This window comes from Peromyscus eremicus, unplaced genomic scaffold, assembly GCF_949786415.1.
Source record: "Peromyscus eremicus unplaced genomic scaffold, PerEre_H2_v1 PerEre#2#unplaced_438, whole genome shotgun sequence".
In the NCBI taxonomy this organism is placed as follows: Eukaryota; Metazoa; Chordata; class Mammalia; order Rodentia; family Cricetidae; genus Peromyscus; species Peromyscus eremicus.
The window spans coordinates 81,526-97,830 of NW_026734674.1; positions in this window are offsets into that span (position 1 = coordinate 81,526).

Below are 16,305 nucleotides of genomic sequence, written 5' to 3' on the forward strand. Positions count from 1 at the left end.
TTCGGACCCCATAGGAAACACAGAAGAGTAGAAGAGTGGTCTTTTCTCAAAAGCAGAGTGTGTTTCTTGTACGGCGAGCTCGTGTTTGTTTCCCAGTCCTAAATGGAGTTGAATCACATGCAGTTTCTGGTCCTACGAGCAAGAGTTGTTTTCTGGTAAGAAGAGGCACTATTTTGTTTCCATTGTCATACCCAGGGCAAATAGCACTGGCGTCTGTTCCCAGCATGTACAGTGTATTGGACTGAAAAGGATCTACTGTTTTTGTCAGGTTTCTAATCAGAGTTGAACTAGATATGGCCCGTGTGTGTAGGAAGCACAGTTCTTTTGTTCTGAGCAAGCTTACTGTTCTGGCCCTATAGGAAACAGAGTAGAGAAGATGAGTGCTCTTTTCTCAAAAGCAGAGTATGTTTCTTGTAAGGCTAGCTCGTGTTTGTTCCCCAGTCCTAAATGGAGTTGAATCCCATGCAGTTTCTGGTCCTATGAGCAAGAGTTGTTTTCTGGTAAGAAGAGTCACTATTGCGCTCCCATTGTCATACACAGTGCAAATAGCACTTGCGTCTGTTCCCAGCATGTACAGTGTATTGGACTGAAGCGGATCTACTGTTCTTGTCAGTTGCCTAAGCAGAGTTGAACTAGATATGGCCCCTGTGTGTAGGAAGCACAGTTCTTTTATTCTGAGCAAGCTCACTTTTCGGGCCCCATAGGAAACACAGTAGAGTAGAAGAGTGCCCTTTTCTCAAAAGCAGAGCGTATTTCTTGTAAGGCGAGCTAGCGTTTGTTTCCCAGTCCTAAATGGAGTTGAATCACATGCAGTTTCTGGTCCTATGAGCAAGAGTTGTTTTCTGGTAAAAAGAGTCACTATTGTGCTCTCTTTGCCATAGACAGTGCAAAGAGCACTCGCGTCGGTTCCCAGCAAGTACAGTGTATTGGACTGAACAGAAGTTACTGTTCTTGTCAGTTTCCTAAGTAGAGTTGAACTAGATATGGCCCGTGTGTGTAGGAAGCACAGTTCTTTTGTTCTAAGCAAGCTCATTGTTCTGGCCCTATAGGAAACACAGTAGAGTAGAAGAGTGATCTTTTCTCAAAAACAGAGTGTGTTTCTTGTAAGGCGAGCTAGCGTTTGTTTCCGAGTCCAAAATGGAGTTGAGTCACATGCAGTTTCTGGTCCTATGAGCAAGAGTTGTTTTCTGGTAAAAAAAGTCACTGTTGTGCTCCAATTGCCAAACACAGTACAAATAGCACTTGCGTCTGTTCCCAGCAAGTACAGTGTACTGGACTGAAGAGGATCTACTGTTCTTCTCAGTTTCCTAAGCAGAGATGAACTAGATATGGCCCGTGTGTGTAGGAAGCACAATTCTTTTGTTCTGAGCAAGCTCACTGTTCGGACCCCGTAGCAAACACAGAAGAGTAGAAGAGTGCTCTTTTCTCAAAACAGAGTGTGTTTCTTGTACAGCGATATCGTGTTTGTTTCCCAGTCCTAAATGGAGTTGAATCACATGCAGTTTCTGGTCCTATGAGCAAGAGTTGTTTTCTGGTAAGAAGAGTCATTATTGCGCTCCCATTGTTATACAGAGGGTAAATAGAACTGGCGTCTGTTCCCAGCATGTACAGTGTATTGGACTGAAGAAGATCTACTGTTCTTGTCAGGTTCCTAAGCAGAATTGAACTAAATTTGGCCGTGTGTGTAGGAAGCACAGTTCTTTTGTTCTGAGCAAGCTCACTCTTCGGACCCCATAGGAAACACAGTAGAGTAGAAGAGTGCTCCTTTCTCAAAAAGCAGAGTGTGTTTCTTGTAAGGCGAGCTAGTGTTTGTTTCCCAGTCTTAAATGGAGTTGAATCACATGCAGTTTCCGGCCCTCGAGCAAGAGTTGTTTTCAGGGATGAAGAGTCACCATTGCGCTCCCATTGACATGCACAGGGCAAATAGCACTGGCGTCTGTTCCCAGCATATACAGTGTATTGGACTGAAGAGGAGCTACTGTTCTTGTCAGTTTCCTAAGCAGAGTTGAACTAGATATGGCCCCTGTGTGTAGGAAGCACAGTTCTTTTGTTCTGAGCAACCTGACTGTTCTGGCCCTAAAGGAAACACAGTAGAGTAGAAGACTGCTCTTTTCTCAAAAGCAGGAGTGTGTTTCTTGTAAGGCGAGCTAGCGTTTGTTTCCCAGTCCTAAATGGAGTTGAACCACATGCAGTTTCTGGTCCTATGAGCAAGAGTTGTTTTCTGGTAAGGAAAGGCACTATTGCGCTCCCATTGCCATACACAGTGCAAATAGCACTCACGTCTGTTCCCAGCAAGTACAGTGTACTGGACTGAAGAGAATCTACTGTTCTTGTCAGTTTCCTAAGCAGAGTTAAACTAGATATGCCCGTGTGTAGGAAGCACAGTTCTTTTGTTCTGAGTAAGCTCACTGTTCGGACCCCATTAAAAACATAGAAGAGTAGAACAGTGGTCTTTTCTCAAAAGCAGAGTGTGTTTCTTGTACGGCGAGCTCGCGTTTGTTTCCCAGTCATGAATGGAGTTGAATCACATGCAGTTTCTGGTCCTATGAGCAAGAGTTGTTTTCTGGTAAGAAGAGTCGCTATTGCGCTCCCATTGTCATACACAGGGCAAATAGCACTGGCGTCTGTTCCCAGCATGTACAGTGTATTGGACTGAAGAGGATCTACTGTTTTTGTCAGGCTCCTAAGCAGAATTGAACTAGATATGGCAGTGTGTGTAGGAAGCACAGTTCTTTTTTTCTGAGCAAGCTCACTGTTTGCACCCCATAGGAAACACAGTAGAGTAGAAGAGTGCTCTTTTGTCAAAAGCAGTGTGTGTTTCTTGTAAGGTGAACTTGCGTTTGTTCCCCAGTCCTAAATGGAGTTGAATCCCATGCAGTTTCTGGTCTTATGAGCAAGAATTGTTTTCTGGTAAGAAGAGTCACTATTGTGCTCCCATTTTCATACACAGTGCAAATAGCACTCGCGTCTGTTCCCAACATGTACAGTGTATTGGACTGAAGAGGAGTTACTGTTCTCGTCAGTTTCCTAAGCAGAGTTAAACTAGATATGGCCCGTGTGTGTAGGAAGCACAGTTCTTTTGTTCTGAGCAAGCTCACTGTTCGGACGCCATAGGAAACACAGTAGAGTTGAAGAGTGCTCTTTTCTCAAAAGCAGAGAGTGTCTTGTAAGGCGAGCTAGCGTTTGTTTCCCAGGCCTAAATGGAGTTGAATCACATGGAGTTTCTGGTCCTACGAGCAAGAGTTGTTATCTGGTAAGAAGAGAAACTATTGTGCTCCCATTGTCATACACAGGGCAAATAGCACTGGCGTCTGTTCCCAGCATGTACAGTGTATTGGACTGAAGAAGATCTACTGTTCTTGTCTGGTTCCTAAGCAGAATTGAACTAGATTTGGCTGTGTGTGTAGGAATCACAGTTCCTTTGTTCTGAGCAAGCTCACTGTTCCGACCCCATAAGAAACACAGTAGAATAGAAGAGTGCTCTTTTCTCAAAAGCAGAGTGTGTTTCTTGGAAGGCGAGCTAGCGTTTGTTTCCCAGTCTGAAATGGAGTTGAATCCCATGCAGTTTCTGGTCCTACGAGCAAGAGTTGTTTTCTGGTAAGAAGAGTCACTATTATGCTCCCATTGTCATCCACAGGGCAAATAGCACTGGCGTCTGTCCCCAGCAAGTACAGTGTATGGGACTGAAGAAGAGCTACTGTTCTTGTCAGTTTCCTAAGCAGAATTTAACTAGATATGGCCGTGTGTGTAGGAAGCACAGTTCTTTTGTTCTGAGCAAGCTCACTGTTTTGGCCCTGTAGGAAACACAGTAGGGTAGAAGAGTGCTCTTTTCTCAAAAGCAGAGTGTGTTTCTTGTAAGGCAAGCTAGCGTTTGTTTCCCAGTCCTAAACGGAGTTGAATCACATGCATTTTCTGGTCCTACGAGCAAGAGGTTTTTTTGGTAAGAAGAGTCACTATTGAGCTCCCATTGTCATACACAGGGCAAATAGCACTGGCGTCTGTTCCCTGCAAGTACAGTGTATTGGAATGAAGAGGAGCTACTGTTCTTGTCAGTTTCTAGCCGAGTTGAACTAGATATAGCCCATGTGTGTAGGAAGCACAGTTCTTTTGTTCTGAGCAAGCTCACTATTCTGGCCCTATAGGAAACACAGTAGAGAAGAAGAGTGCTCTTTTCTCAAAAGCAGAGTGTGTTTCTTGTAAGGCGAGCTAGCGTTTGTTTCGCAGTCATAAATGGAGTTGAATCACATGCAGTTTCTGGTCCTACGAGCAAGAGTTGTTTTCTGGTAAGAAGAGACACTATTGCGCTCCCATTGTCATACACAGGGCAAATAGCACTGGCGTCTGTTCCCAGCATGTACAGTGTATTGGACTGAAGAGGAGGTACTGTTCTTTTCAGTTTCCTAAGCAGAGTTGAACTAGATATAGTCGGTGTGTGTAGGAAGCACAGTTGTTTTGTTCTGAGCAAGGTCAATGTTTGGACACCAAAGGAAACACAAAGAGTAGAAGAGAGCTCTATTCTCAAAGGAAGAGTGTGTTTTTGTAAGGCGAGCTAGCGTTTGTTTCCCAGTCCTAAATGGAGTTGAATCAAATGCAGTTTCTGGTACTACGAGCACGAGTTGTTTTATGGTAAGAATACTCACTATTGCGCTGCCATTGCCATACACAGGACAAATAGCACTGGCGTCTGTTCCCAGGAAGTACAGTGTATTGGACTGAAGAGGAGCTACTGTTCTTGTCAGTTTCCTAAGCAGAGTTGAACTAGATATAGCTCGTGTGTGTAGGAAGCACAGTTCTTTTGTTCTGAGCAAGCTCACTATTCTGGCCATATAGGAAACACAGTAGAGTAGAAGAGTGCTCTTTTCTCAAAAGCAGAGAGTGTTTCTTTTAAGGCGAGCTAACGTTTGTTTCCCAGTCCTAAATGGAGTTGAATCACATGTAGTTTCTGGTCCTATGAGCAAGAGTTGTGTTCTGGTAAAAAGCATCACTGTTGCACTCCCATTGTCATACAAAGGGCAAATAGCACTGGCGTCTGTTCCCAGGAGGACAGTGTATGAGACTGAAGAGGAGCTGCTGTTCTTGTCACTTTCCTAAGCAGAGTTGAACTAGATATGGCCCGTGTGTGTAGGAAGCACAGTTCTTTTGTTTTGAGCAAGCTCACTGTTTGGACCCCAAAGGAAACACAGTAGAGTAGAAGACTGCTCTTTATCAAAAGCAGAGTGTGTTTCCTGTAAGGCGAGCTAGCGTTTGTTTCACAGTCCTACATGGAGTTGAATCACATGCAGTTTCTGGTACTATGAGCAAGAGTTGTTTTCTGGTAAGAAGAGTCACTATTGCGCTCCAATTGCCATATACAGTGCAAATAACACTCGCGTCTGTTCCCAGCAAGTACAGTGTATTGGACTAAAGAGGAGCTACTGTTCTTGTCAGTTTCCTAAGCAGAGTTGAACTAGATATGGCCCGTGTGTGTAGGAAGCACAGTTCTTTTGTTCTGAGCAAGCTCACTATTCTGGCCCTATAGGAAACCCAGTAGAGTAGAAGAGTGCTCTTTTCTCAAAAGCAGAGTGTGTTTCTTGTAAGGCGAGCTAGCGTTTGTTTCCCAGTCCTAAATGGAGTTGAATCACATGCAGTTTCTGGTCCTATGAGCAAGAGTTGTTTTCTGGTAAGAAGAGTCACTACTGCTCTCCCATTGTCATCCATAGGGCAAATAGCACTGGCGTCTGTTCCCAGCAAGTACAGAGTATGGGACGGAAGAGGATCTACTGATCTTGTCAGTTTCCTAAGCAGAATTGAAATAGATATGGCCGTGTGTGTAGGAAGCACAGTTCTTTTGTTCTGAGCAAGCTCACTCTTTTGGCCCTGTAGGAAACACAGGAGAGTATAAGAGTGCTCTTTTCTCAAAAGCAGAGTGTGTTTCTTGTAAGGCCAGCTAGCATTTGTTTCCCAGTCCTAAATGGAGTTGAATCACATGCAGTTTCTGATCCTACGAGCAAGAGTTTTTTTTGGTAAGAAGAGTAACTATTGAGCTCCCATTGTCATACACAGGGCAAATAGCACTGGCGTCTGTTCCCAGCAAGTACAGTGTATTGGACTGAAGAGGAGCTACTGTTCTTTTCAGTTTCCTAAGCAGAGTTGAACTAGATATAGCCCGTGTGTGTAGGAAGCACAGTTCTTTTGTTCTGAGCAAGCTCACTATTCTGGCCCTAAAGGAAACAGAGTAGAGTAGAAGAGTCCTCTTTTCTCAAAAGAAGAGAGTGTTTCTTGTAAGGCGAGCTAGCGTTTGTTTTCCAGTCCTAAATGGAGTTGAATGACATGCAGTTTCTGGTCCTAAGAGCAAGAGTTGTCTTCTGGTAAGAAGCGTCACTATTGCACTCCCATTGTCATACAAAGGGCAAAAAAACTTGGCGTATGTTCCCAGCAGGACAGTGTATGGTACTGAAGAGGATCTACTATTCTTGTCAGTTTCCTAAGCAGAGTTGAACTAGATATGGCCCGTGTGTGTAGGAAGCACAGTTCTTTTGTTCTGAGCAAGCTCACTGTTTGGACCTCAAAGGAAACAAAGTAGAGTAGAAGAGTGCTCTTTTCTCAAAAGCAGAGTGTGTTTCTTGTAAGGCGAGCTAGCGTTTGTTTCCCAGTCTTAAGTGGAGTTGAATCACATGCAGTTTCTGGTGCTACGAGCAAGAGTTGTTTTCTGGTAAGAAGAGTAACTATTGCACTCCAATTGCCATGTACAGTGCAAATAGCACTCGCGTCTGTTCCAAGCAAGTACAGTGTATTGGACTGAAGAGGAGCTACTGTTCTTGTCAGTTTCCTAAGCAGAGTTGAACAAGATATGGGTCGTGTGTGTAGGAAGCACAGTTCTTTTGTTCTGAGGAAGCTCACTGTTCGGACACCAAAGGAAACACAGTAGAGTAGAAGAGTGCTCTTTTCTCAAAAGCAGAGTGTGTTTCTTGTAAGGCGAGCTAGCATTTGTTTGCCAGTCGTAAATGGAGTTCAATCACATGCAGTTTCTGGTCCTATGAGCAAGATTTGGTTTATGGAAAGAAGAGTCACTATTGCGCTGCCATTGCCATACACAGGACAAATAGCACTCGCGTCTGTTCCCAGCAAGTACAGTGTATTGGACTGAAGAGGATCTACTGTTCTTGTCAGGTTCTTAAGCAGAATTGAACTAGATATGACCGTGTGTGTAGGAAGCACAGTTCTTTTGTTCTGAGCAAGCTCACTGTTCTGGCCCTTTAGGAAACACAGTAGAGTAGAAGAGTGCTCTTTTCTCAAAAGTAGAGTGCGTTTCTTGTAAGGCGATATAGAGTTTGTTTCCCAGTCCTAAATGGAGTTGAATCACATGCAGTTTTTTGTCCTACAAGCAAGAGTTGTTTTCTGGTAAGAAGAGTCACTATTGTGCTCCAATTGCCATACACAGTGCAAATAGCACTCGTGTCTGTTCCCAGCAAGTACAGTGTATTGGACTGAAGAGGAGATACTGTTCTTGTCAGTTTCCTAAGCAGAATTGAACTAGATATGGCCCGTGTCTGTAGGAAGCACAGTTCTTTTGTTCTGAGCAAGCTCACTGTTCTGGTCCTGTAAGAAACACAGTAGAGTAAAAGAGTGCTCTTTTCTCAAAAGCAGAGTGTGTTTCTTGTAAGGCGAGCTAGCGTTTGTTTCCTAGTCCTAAATGGAGTTGAATCACATGCACTTTCTGGTCCTACGAACAAGAGTTGTTTTCTGGTAAGGAAAGTCACTATTGTGCTCCCATTGCCATACACCGTGCAAATATCACTCGCGTCTGTTTCCAGCAAATACAGTGTATCGGATGAAGAGGAGCTACTATTCTTGTCAGTTTCCTAAGCAGAGTTGAACTAGATATTGCCCGTGTGTAGGAAGCACAGTTCTTTTGTTCTGAGCAAGCTCACTGTTTGGACCCCATAGGAAACACAGTAGAGTAGAAGAGTGCTCTTTTCTCAAAAGCAGAGTGCGTTTCTTGTAAGGCGAGCTAGCGTTTGTTTCCCAGTCCTAAATGGAATGGAGTCACATGCAGTTTTTTGTTCTACGAGCAAGAGTTGTTTTCTGGTAAGATGAGTCACTATTGTGCTCCAATTGCCATACACAGTGCAAATAGCACTAGCGTCTGTTCCCACCAAGTACAGTGTATCGGAATGAAGAGGAACTACTGTTCTTGTCAGTTTCCTAAGCAGAGTTGAACTAGATATGGCCCGTGTGTGTAGGAAGCACAGTTCTTATGTTCTGAGCAAGATCACTGTTCTGGCACTATAGGAAACACAGTAGTGAAGAATAGTACTCTTTTCTCAAAAGGAGAGTGTGTTTCTTGTAAGGCGAGCAAGCGTTTATTTCCGAGTCCTAAATGGAGTTGAATCACATGCGGTTTCTGGTCCTATGAGCAAGAGTTGTTTTATGGTAAGAATAGTCACTATTGCGCTGCCAATCCCATACACAGGACAAATAGCACTGGCGTCTGTTCCCAGCAAGTACAGTGTATTGGAATGAAGAGGATCTACTGTTCTTGTCAGGGTCCTAAGCAGAATTGAACTAGATATGGCCGTGTGTGTAGGAAGCACAGTTATTTTTTTCTGAGCAAGCTCACTGTTCTGGCCCTTTAGGAAACACAGTAGAGTAGAAGAGTGCTCTTTTCTCAAAAGTAGAGTGTGTTTCTTGTAAGGCAATATAGAGTTTGTTTCCCAGTCCTAAATGGAGTTGAATCACATGCATTTTTTTTTCCTACAAGCAAGAGTTGTTTTCTGGTAAGAAGAGTCACTGTTGTGCTCCAATTGCCATACACAGTGCAAATAGCACTCGTGTCTGTTCCCAGCAAGTACAGTGTATTGGACTGAAGAGGAGCTACTGTTCTTGTCAGTTTCCTAAGCAGAGTTGAACTAGATATGACCCGTGTTTGTAGGAAGCACAGTTCTTATGTTCTGAGCAAGCTCACTGTTCTGGCTCTATAGGAAACACAGTAGAGTAGAAGAGTGCTCTTTTCTCTAAAGCAGAGTGTGTTTCTGGTAAGGCCAGCTCTCGTTTGTTTCCCAGTCCTAAATGGAGTTGAATCCCATGCAGTTTCTGGTACTACGAGCAAGAGTTGTTTTCTGGTAAGAAGAGTCACTATTGCGCTGCCATGCCATACACAGGACAAATAGCACTGGCGTGTGTTCCGAGCAAGTACAGTGTATTGGACTGAAGAGGATCTACTGTTCTTGTCAGGTTCCTAAGCAGACTTGAACTAGATATGGCCGTGTGTGTAGGAAGCACAGTTCTTTTGTTCTGAGCAAGCTCACTGTTCGGACCCCATAGGAAACACAGTAGAGTAGAAGAGTGCTCTTTTCTCAAAAGCAGAGTGTGTTTCATGTAAGGCAAGCTAGCATTTGTTTCCCAGTCCTAAATGGAGTTGAATCACATGCAGTTTCTGGTCCTACGAGGAAGAGTTGTTTTCTAGTAAGGAAAGTCACTATTGCGCTCTCATTGCCATACACAGTGAAAATAGCACTAGTGTCTGTTCCCAGCAAGTACAGTGTATCAGAATGAAGAGGAGCTACTGTTATTGTCAGTTTCCTAAGCAGAATTGAACTAGATATGTCCCGTGTGGGAAGCACAGTTCTTTTGCTCTGAGCAAGCTCACTGTTCTGGCCCTATAGGAAACACAGTAGAGTAGAAGAGTACTCTTTTCTCTAAAGCAGAGTATGTTTCTTGTAAGGCGAGCTAGTGTTTGTTTCCCAGTCCTAAATGGAGTTGAATCACATGCAGTTTCTGGTCCTACGAGCAAGAATTGTTTTATGTTAAAAATAGTCACTATTGCACTGCCATTGCCATACACAGGACAAATAGCACTGGCGTGTGTTCCCAGCAAGTACAGTGTATTGGACTGAAGAGGATCTACTGTTCTTGTCAGGTTCCCAAGCAGAATTGAACTAGATATGGCCGTGTGTGTAGGAAGCACAGTTCTTTTGTTCTGAGCAAGCTCACTGTTCGGACCCCATAGGAAACACAGTAGAGTAGAAGAGTGCTCTTTTCTCAAAAGCAGAGTGTGTTTCTTGTAAGGCGAGCTCGCGTTTGTTTTCCAGTCCTAAATGGAGTTGATTCACAGGCAGTTTTTGGTCCTACGATTATGAGTTCTTTTCTGGTAAGAAGAGTCACTATTGTGCTCCAAATGCAATACACAGTGCAAATAGCACTCGCGTCTGTTCCCAGCAAGTACAGTGTATTGGACTGAAGAGGATCTACTGTTCTTGTCAGTTTCCTAGGCAGAGTTGAACTAGATATGGCCCGTGTGTGGGAAGCACAGTTCTTTTGTTCTGAGCAAGCTCACTGTTCGGACCCCATAGGAAACACAGTAGAGTAGAAGAGTGCTCTTTTCTCAAAAGCAGAGTGTGTTTCTTGTAAGGCGAGCTCGCGTTTGTTTTCCAGTCCTAAATGGAGTTGATTCACAGGCAGTTTTTGGTCCTACGATTATGAGTTCTTTTCTGGTAAGAAGAGTCACTATTGCGCTCCAAATGCAATACACAGTGCAAATAGCACTCGCGTCTGTTCCCAGCAAGTACAGTGTATTGGACTGAAGAGGATCTACTGTTCTTGTCAGCTTCCTAGGCAGAGTTGAACTAGATATGGCCCGTGTGTGGGAAGCACAGTTCTTTTGTTCTGAGCAAGCTCACTGTTCGGACCCCAAAGGAAACACATTAGAGTAGAAGAGTGCTCTTTTCTCAAAAGCAGAGTGTGTTTCTTGTAAGGTGAGCTAGCGTTTGTTTCCCAGTCTGAAATGGAGTTGAATCCCATGCAGTTTCTGTTCCTACGAGGAAGAGTTGTTTTCTGGTTAGAAGAGTCACTATTGAGCTCCAATTGCCATATACAGTGCAAATAGCACTCGCGTCTGTTCCCAGCAAGTACAGTGCATTGGACTGAAGAGGAGCTACTGTTCTTGTCAGTTTCCTAAGCAGAGTTGAACTAGATATGGCCCGTGTGTGTAGGAAGCACAGTTCTTTTGTTCTGAGCAAGCTCAATGTTTGGACACCAAAGGAAACACAAAGAGTAGAAGAGAGCTCTATTCTCAAAAGAAGAGTGTGTTTCTTGTAAGGCGAGCTAGCGTTTGTTTCCCAGTCCTAAGTGGAGTTGAATCACATGCAGTTTCTGGTCCTTGAGCAAGAGTTGTTTTCTGGTAAGGAGAGTCTCTATTGCGATCCCATTGACATATACAGTGCAAATAGCACTCGCGTCTGTTCCCAGCAAGTACAGTGTATTGGACTGAAAAGGAGCTACTGTTCTTGTCAGTTTCCTAAGCAGAGTTGAACTAGATATGGCCCGTGTGTGTAGGAAGTACAGTTCTTTTGTTCTGAGCAAGCTCACTGTTGGGACCCCAAAGGGAACACAGTAGAGTAGAAGAGTGCTCTTTTCTCCAAAGCAGAGTGTGTTTCTTGTAAGGCGCGCTAACATTTGTTTCCCAGTCTGAAATGGAGTTGAATCCCATGCAGTTTCTGGTCCTATGAGCAAGAGTTGTTTTCTAGTAAGAAGAGTCACTATTGCGCTCCCATTGTCATACACAGGGCAATTAACACTGGCGTCTGTTCCCAGCATGTACAGTGTATTGGACTGAAGAGGAGGTACTGTTCTTGTCAGTTTCCTAAGCAGAGTTGAACTAGATATAGCCGTGTGTGTAGGAAGCACAGTTCTTCTTTTCTGAGCAAGCTCACTATTCTGCCCCTATAGGAAATCCAGTAGAGTAGAAGAGTGCTCTTTTCTCAAAAGCAGAGTGTTTTTCTTGTAAGGCGAGCTAGCGTTTCTTTCCCAGTCCTAAATGGAGTTGAATCACATCCAGTTTCTGGTCCTACGAGCAAGAGTTGTTTTCTCGTAAGAAGAGTCACTACTGCTCTCCCATTGTCATCCACAGGGCAAATAGCACTGACGTCTGTTCCCAGCAAGTACAGTGTATGGGAAGGAAGAGGATCTACTGATCTTGTCAGTTTCCTAAGCAGAATTGAAATTGATAAGGCCGTGTGTGTAGGAAGCACAGTTCTTTTGTTCTGAGCAAGGCACTGTTTTGGCCCTCTAGGAAACACAGTAGAGTATAAGAGTGCTCTTTTCTCAAAAGCAGAGTGTGTTTCTTGTAAGACCAGCTAGCGTTTGTTTCCCAGTCCTAAATGGAGTTGAATCACATGCAGTTTCTGATCCTACGAGCAAGAGTTTTTTTTTGGTAAGAAGAGTAACTATTGAGCTCCCATTGTCATACACAGGGCAAATAGCACTGGCGTCTGTTCCCAGCAAGTACAGTGTATTGGACTGAAGAGGAGCTACTGTTCTTGTCAGTTTCCTAAGCAGAGTTGAACTAGATATAGCCCGTGTGTGTAGGAAGCACAGTTCTTTTGTTCTGAGCAAGCTCACTATTCTGGCCCTACAGGAAACAGAGTAGAGTAGAAGAGTCCTCTTTTCTGAAAAGCAGAGAGTGTTTCTTGTAAGGCGAGCTAGCGTTTGTTTCCCAGTCCTAAATGGAGTTGAATGACATGCAGTTTCTGGTCCTACCAGCAAGAGTTGCCTTCTGGTAAGAAGCGTCACTATTGCACTCCCATTGTCATACAAAGGGCAAAAAGCACTGGCGTCTGTTCCCAGCAAGACAGTGTATGGTACTGAAGAGGATCTACTATTCTTGTCAGTTTCCTAAGCAGAGTTGAACTAGATATGGCCTGTGTGTGTAGGAAGCACAGTTCTTTTGTTCTGAGCAAGCTGACTGTTTGGACCCCAAAGGAAACACAGTAGAGTAGAAGAGTGCTCTTTTCTCAAAAGCAGAGTGTGTTTCTTGTAAGGCGAGCTAGCGTTTGTTTCCCAGTCCTAAATGGAGTTGAATCACATGCAGTTTCTGGTCCTACCAGCAAGAGTTGTTTTCTGGTAAGAAGAGTTACTATTGCGCTCCCATTGCCATATACAGTGCAAATAGCACTCGCGTCTGTTCCCAGCAAGTACAGTATATTGGACTGAAGAGGAGCTACTGTTCTTGTCAGTTACCAAATCAGAGTTGAACAAGATATGGGTCGTGTGTATAGGAAGCACAGTTCTTTTGTTCTGACCAAGCTCACTGTTCGGACCCCAAAGGAAACACAGTAGAGTAGAAGAGTGCTCTTTTCTCAAAAGCAGAGTGTGTTTCTTGTAAGGCGAGCTAGCATTTGTTTTCCAGTCTGAAATGGAGTTGAATCCCATGCAGTTTCTGGTCCTACGAGCAAGAGTTGTTTTCTGGTAAGAAGAGTCACTATTGCGCTCCCATTGTCATACACAGGGCAAACAGCAGTGGTGTCTGTTCCCAACATGTACAGTGTATTGGACTGAAGAGGAGGTACTGTTCTTGTCAGTTTCCTAAGCAGAGTTGAACTAGATATAGCCCGTGTGTGTAGGAAGAACATTTCTTTTGTTCTTAGCATGCTCACTATTCTGGCCCTATAGGAAACACAGTAGAGTAGAAGAGCACTCTTTTCTCAAAAGCAGAGTGTGTTTCTTGTAAGGCGATCTAGCGTTTGTTTCCCAGTCCTGAATGGAGTTGAATCACATGCAGTTTCTGGTCATACGAGTAAGAGTTTTTTTTGGTAAGAAGAGTCACTATTGAGCTCCCGTTGTCATACACAGGGCAAATAGCACTGGCGTCTTTTCCCTGGAAGTACAGTGTATTGGACTGAAGAGGAGCTACTGTTCTTGTCAGTTTCCTAAGCAGAGTTGAACTAGATATAGCTCGTGTGTTTAGGAAGCACAGTTCTTTTGTTCTGAGCAAGCTCACTAAACTGGCCATATAGGAAACACAGTAGAGTAGAAGAGTGCTCTTTTCTCAAAAGCAGAGAGTGTTTCTTTTAAGGTGAGCTAACGTTTGTTTCCCAGTCCTAAATGGAGTTGAATCACATGCAGTTTCTGGTCCTACGAGCAAGAGTTGTCTTCTGGTAAGAAGCGTCACTATTGCACTCACATTGTCATACAAAGGGCAAATAGCACTGGTGTCTGTTCCCAGCAGGACAGTGTATGGGATTAAAGAGGAGCTTCTGTTCTTGTCAGTTTCCTAAGCAGAGTTGAACTAGATATGGCCCGTGTGTGTAGGAAGCACAGTTCTTATGTTCTGAGCAAGCTTACTGTTCTGGCCCTATAGGAAATAGAGTAGAGAAGATGAGAGCTCTTTTCTCAAAAGCAGAGTATGTTTCTTGTAAGGCGAGCTCGCGTTTGTTCCCCAGTCCTAAATGGAGTTGAGTCACATGCAGTTTCTGGTCCTATGAGCAAGAGTTGTTTTCTGGTAAAAAAAAGTCACTGTAGTGCTCCCATTGCCAAACACAATGCAAATAGCACTTGCGTCTGTTCCCAGCAAGGACAGTGTACTGGACTGAAGAGGATCAACTGTTCTTCTCAGTTTCCTAAGCAGAGATGAACTAGATATGGCCCGTGTGTGTAGGAAGCACAGTTCTTTTCTTCTGAGCAAGCTCACTTTTCGGACCCCGTAGGAAACACAGAAGAGTAGAAGAGTGCTCTTTTCTCAAAAGTAGAGTGTGGTTCTTGTACAGCAAGCTCGCGTTTGTTTCCCAGTCCTAAATGGAGTTGAATCACATGCAGTTTCTGGTCCTAAGAGCAAGAGTTGTTTTCTGGTAAGAAGAGTCATTATTGCGCTCCCATTATCATACACAGGGCAAATAGCACTGGCGTCTCTTCCCAGCATGTACAGTGTACTGGACTGAAGAGGAGGTACTGTTCTTGACAGTTTCCTAAGCAGAGTTGAACTAGATATAGTCGGTTTGTGTAGGAAGCACAGTTCTTTTGTTCTGAGCAAGCTCAATGTTTAGCCCTGTAGGAAACACAGTAGAGTATAAGAGTGCTCTTTTCTCAAAAGCAGAGTGTGTTTCTTGTAAGGCCAGCTAGCGTTTGTTTCCCAGTCCTAAATGGAGTTGAATCACATGCAGTTTCTGATCCTACGAGCAAGAGTTTTTTTTGGTAAGAAGAGTAACTATTGAGCTCCCATTGTCATACACAGGGCAAATAGCACTGGCGTCTGTTCCCAGCAAGTACAGTGTATTTGACTGAAGAGGAGCTGCTGTTCTTGTCAGTTTCCTAAGCAGAGTTGAACTAGATATAGACCGTGTGTGTAGGAAGCACAGTTCTTTTGTTCTGAGCAAGCTCACTATTCTGGCCCTATAGGAAACACAGTAGAGTAGAAGAGTGCTCTTTTCTCAAAAGCAGAGTGTGTTTCTTGTGGTGAGCTAGCGTTTGTTTCGCAGTCCTAAATGGAGTTGAATCACATGCAGTTTCTGTTCCTACCAGCAAGAGTTGTTTTCTGGTAAGAAGAGACACTATTGCGCTCCCATTGTCATACACAGGGCAATAGCACTGGCGTCTGTTCCCAGCATGTACAGTGTATTGGACTGAAGAGGAGGTACTGTTCTTGACAGTTTCCTAAGCAGAGTTGAACTAGATATAGTCGGTTTGTGTAGGAAGCACAGTTCTTTTGTTCTGAGCAAGCTCACTGTTCGGACCCCAAAGGAAACACATTAGAGTAGAAGAGTGCTCTTTTCTTAAAAGCAGAGTGTGTTTCTTGTAAGGCGAGCTAGCGTTTGTTTCCCAGTCTGAAACGGAGTTGAATCCCATGCAGTTTCTGCTCCTACGAGCAAGAGTTGGTTTCTGGTAAGAACAGTCACTATTGTGCTCCAATTGACATATACAGTGCAAATAGCACTCGCGTCTGTTCCCAGCAAGTACAGTGTATTGGACTGAAGAGGAGCTACTGTTCTTGTCAGTTTCCTAAGCAGAGTTGAACTAGATGTGGCCCGTGTGTGTAGAAAGCACAGTTCTTTTGTTCTGAGCAAGCTCAATGTTTGGACACCAAAGGAAACACAAAGAGTAGAAGAGAGCTCTATTCTCAAAAGAAGAGTGTGTTTCTTGTAAGGCGAGCTAGCGTTTGTTTCCCAGTCCTAAGTGGAGTTAAATCACATGCAGTTTCTGGTCCTATGAGCAAAAGTTGTTTTCTGGTAAGGAGAGTCTCTATTGTGCTCCCATTGCCATATACAGTGCAAATAGCACTCGCGTCTGTTCCCAGCAAGTACAGTGTATTGGACTGAAGAGGAGCTATTGTTCTTGTCAGTTTCCTAAGCAGAGTTGAACTAGATATGGCCCGTGTGTGTAGGAAGCACAGTTCATTTGTTCTGAGCAAGCTCACTGTTCCGACCCCAAAGGGAACACAGTAGAGTAGAAGAGTGCTCTTTTCTCCAAAGCAGAGTGTGTTTCTTGTAAGGCGAGCTAACATTTGTTTCCCAGTCTGAAATGGAGTTGAATCCCATGCAGTTTCTGGTCCTATGA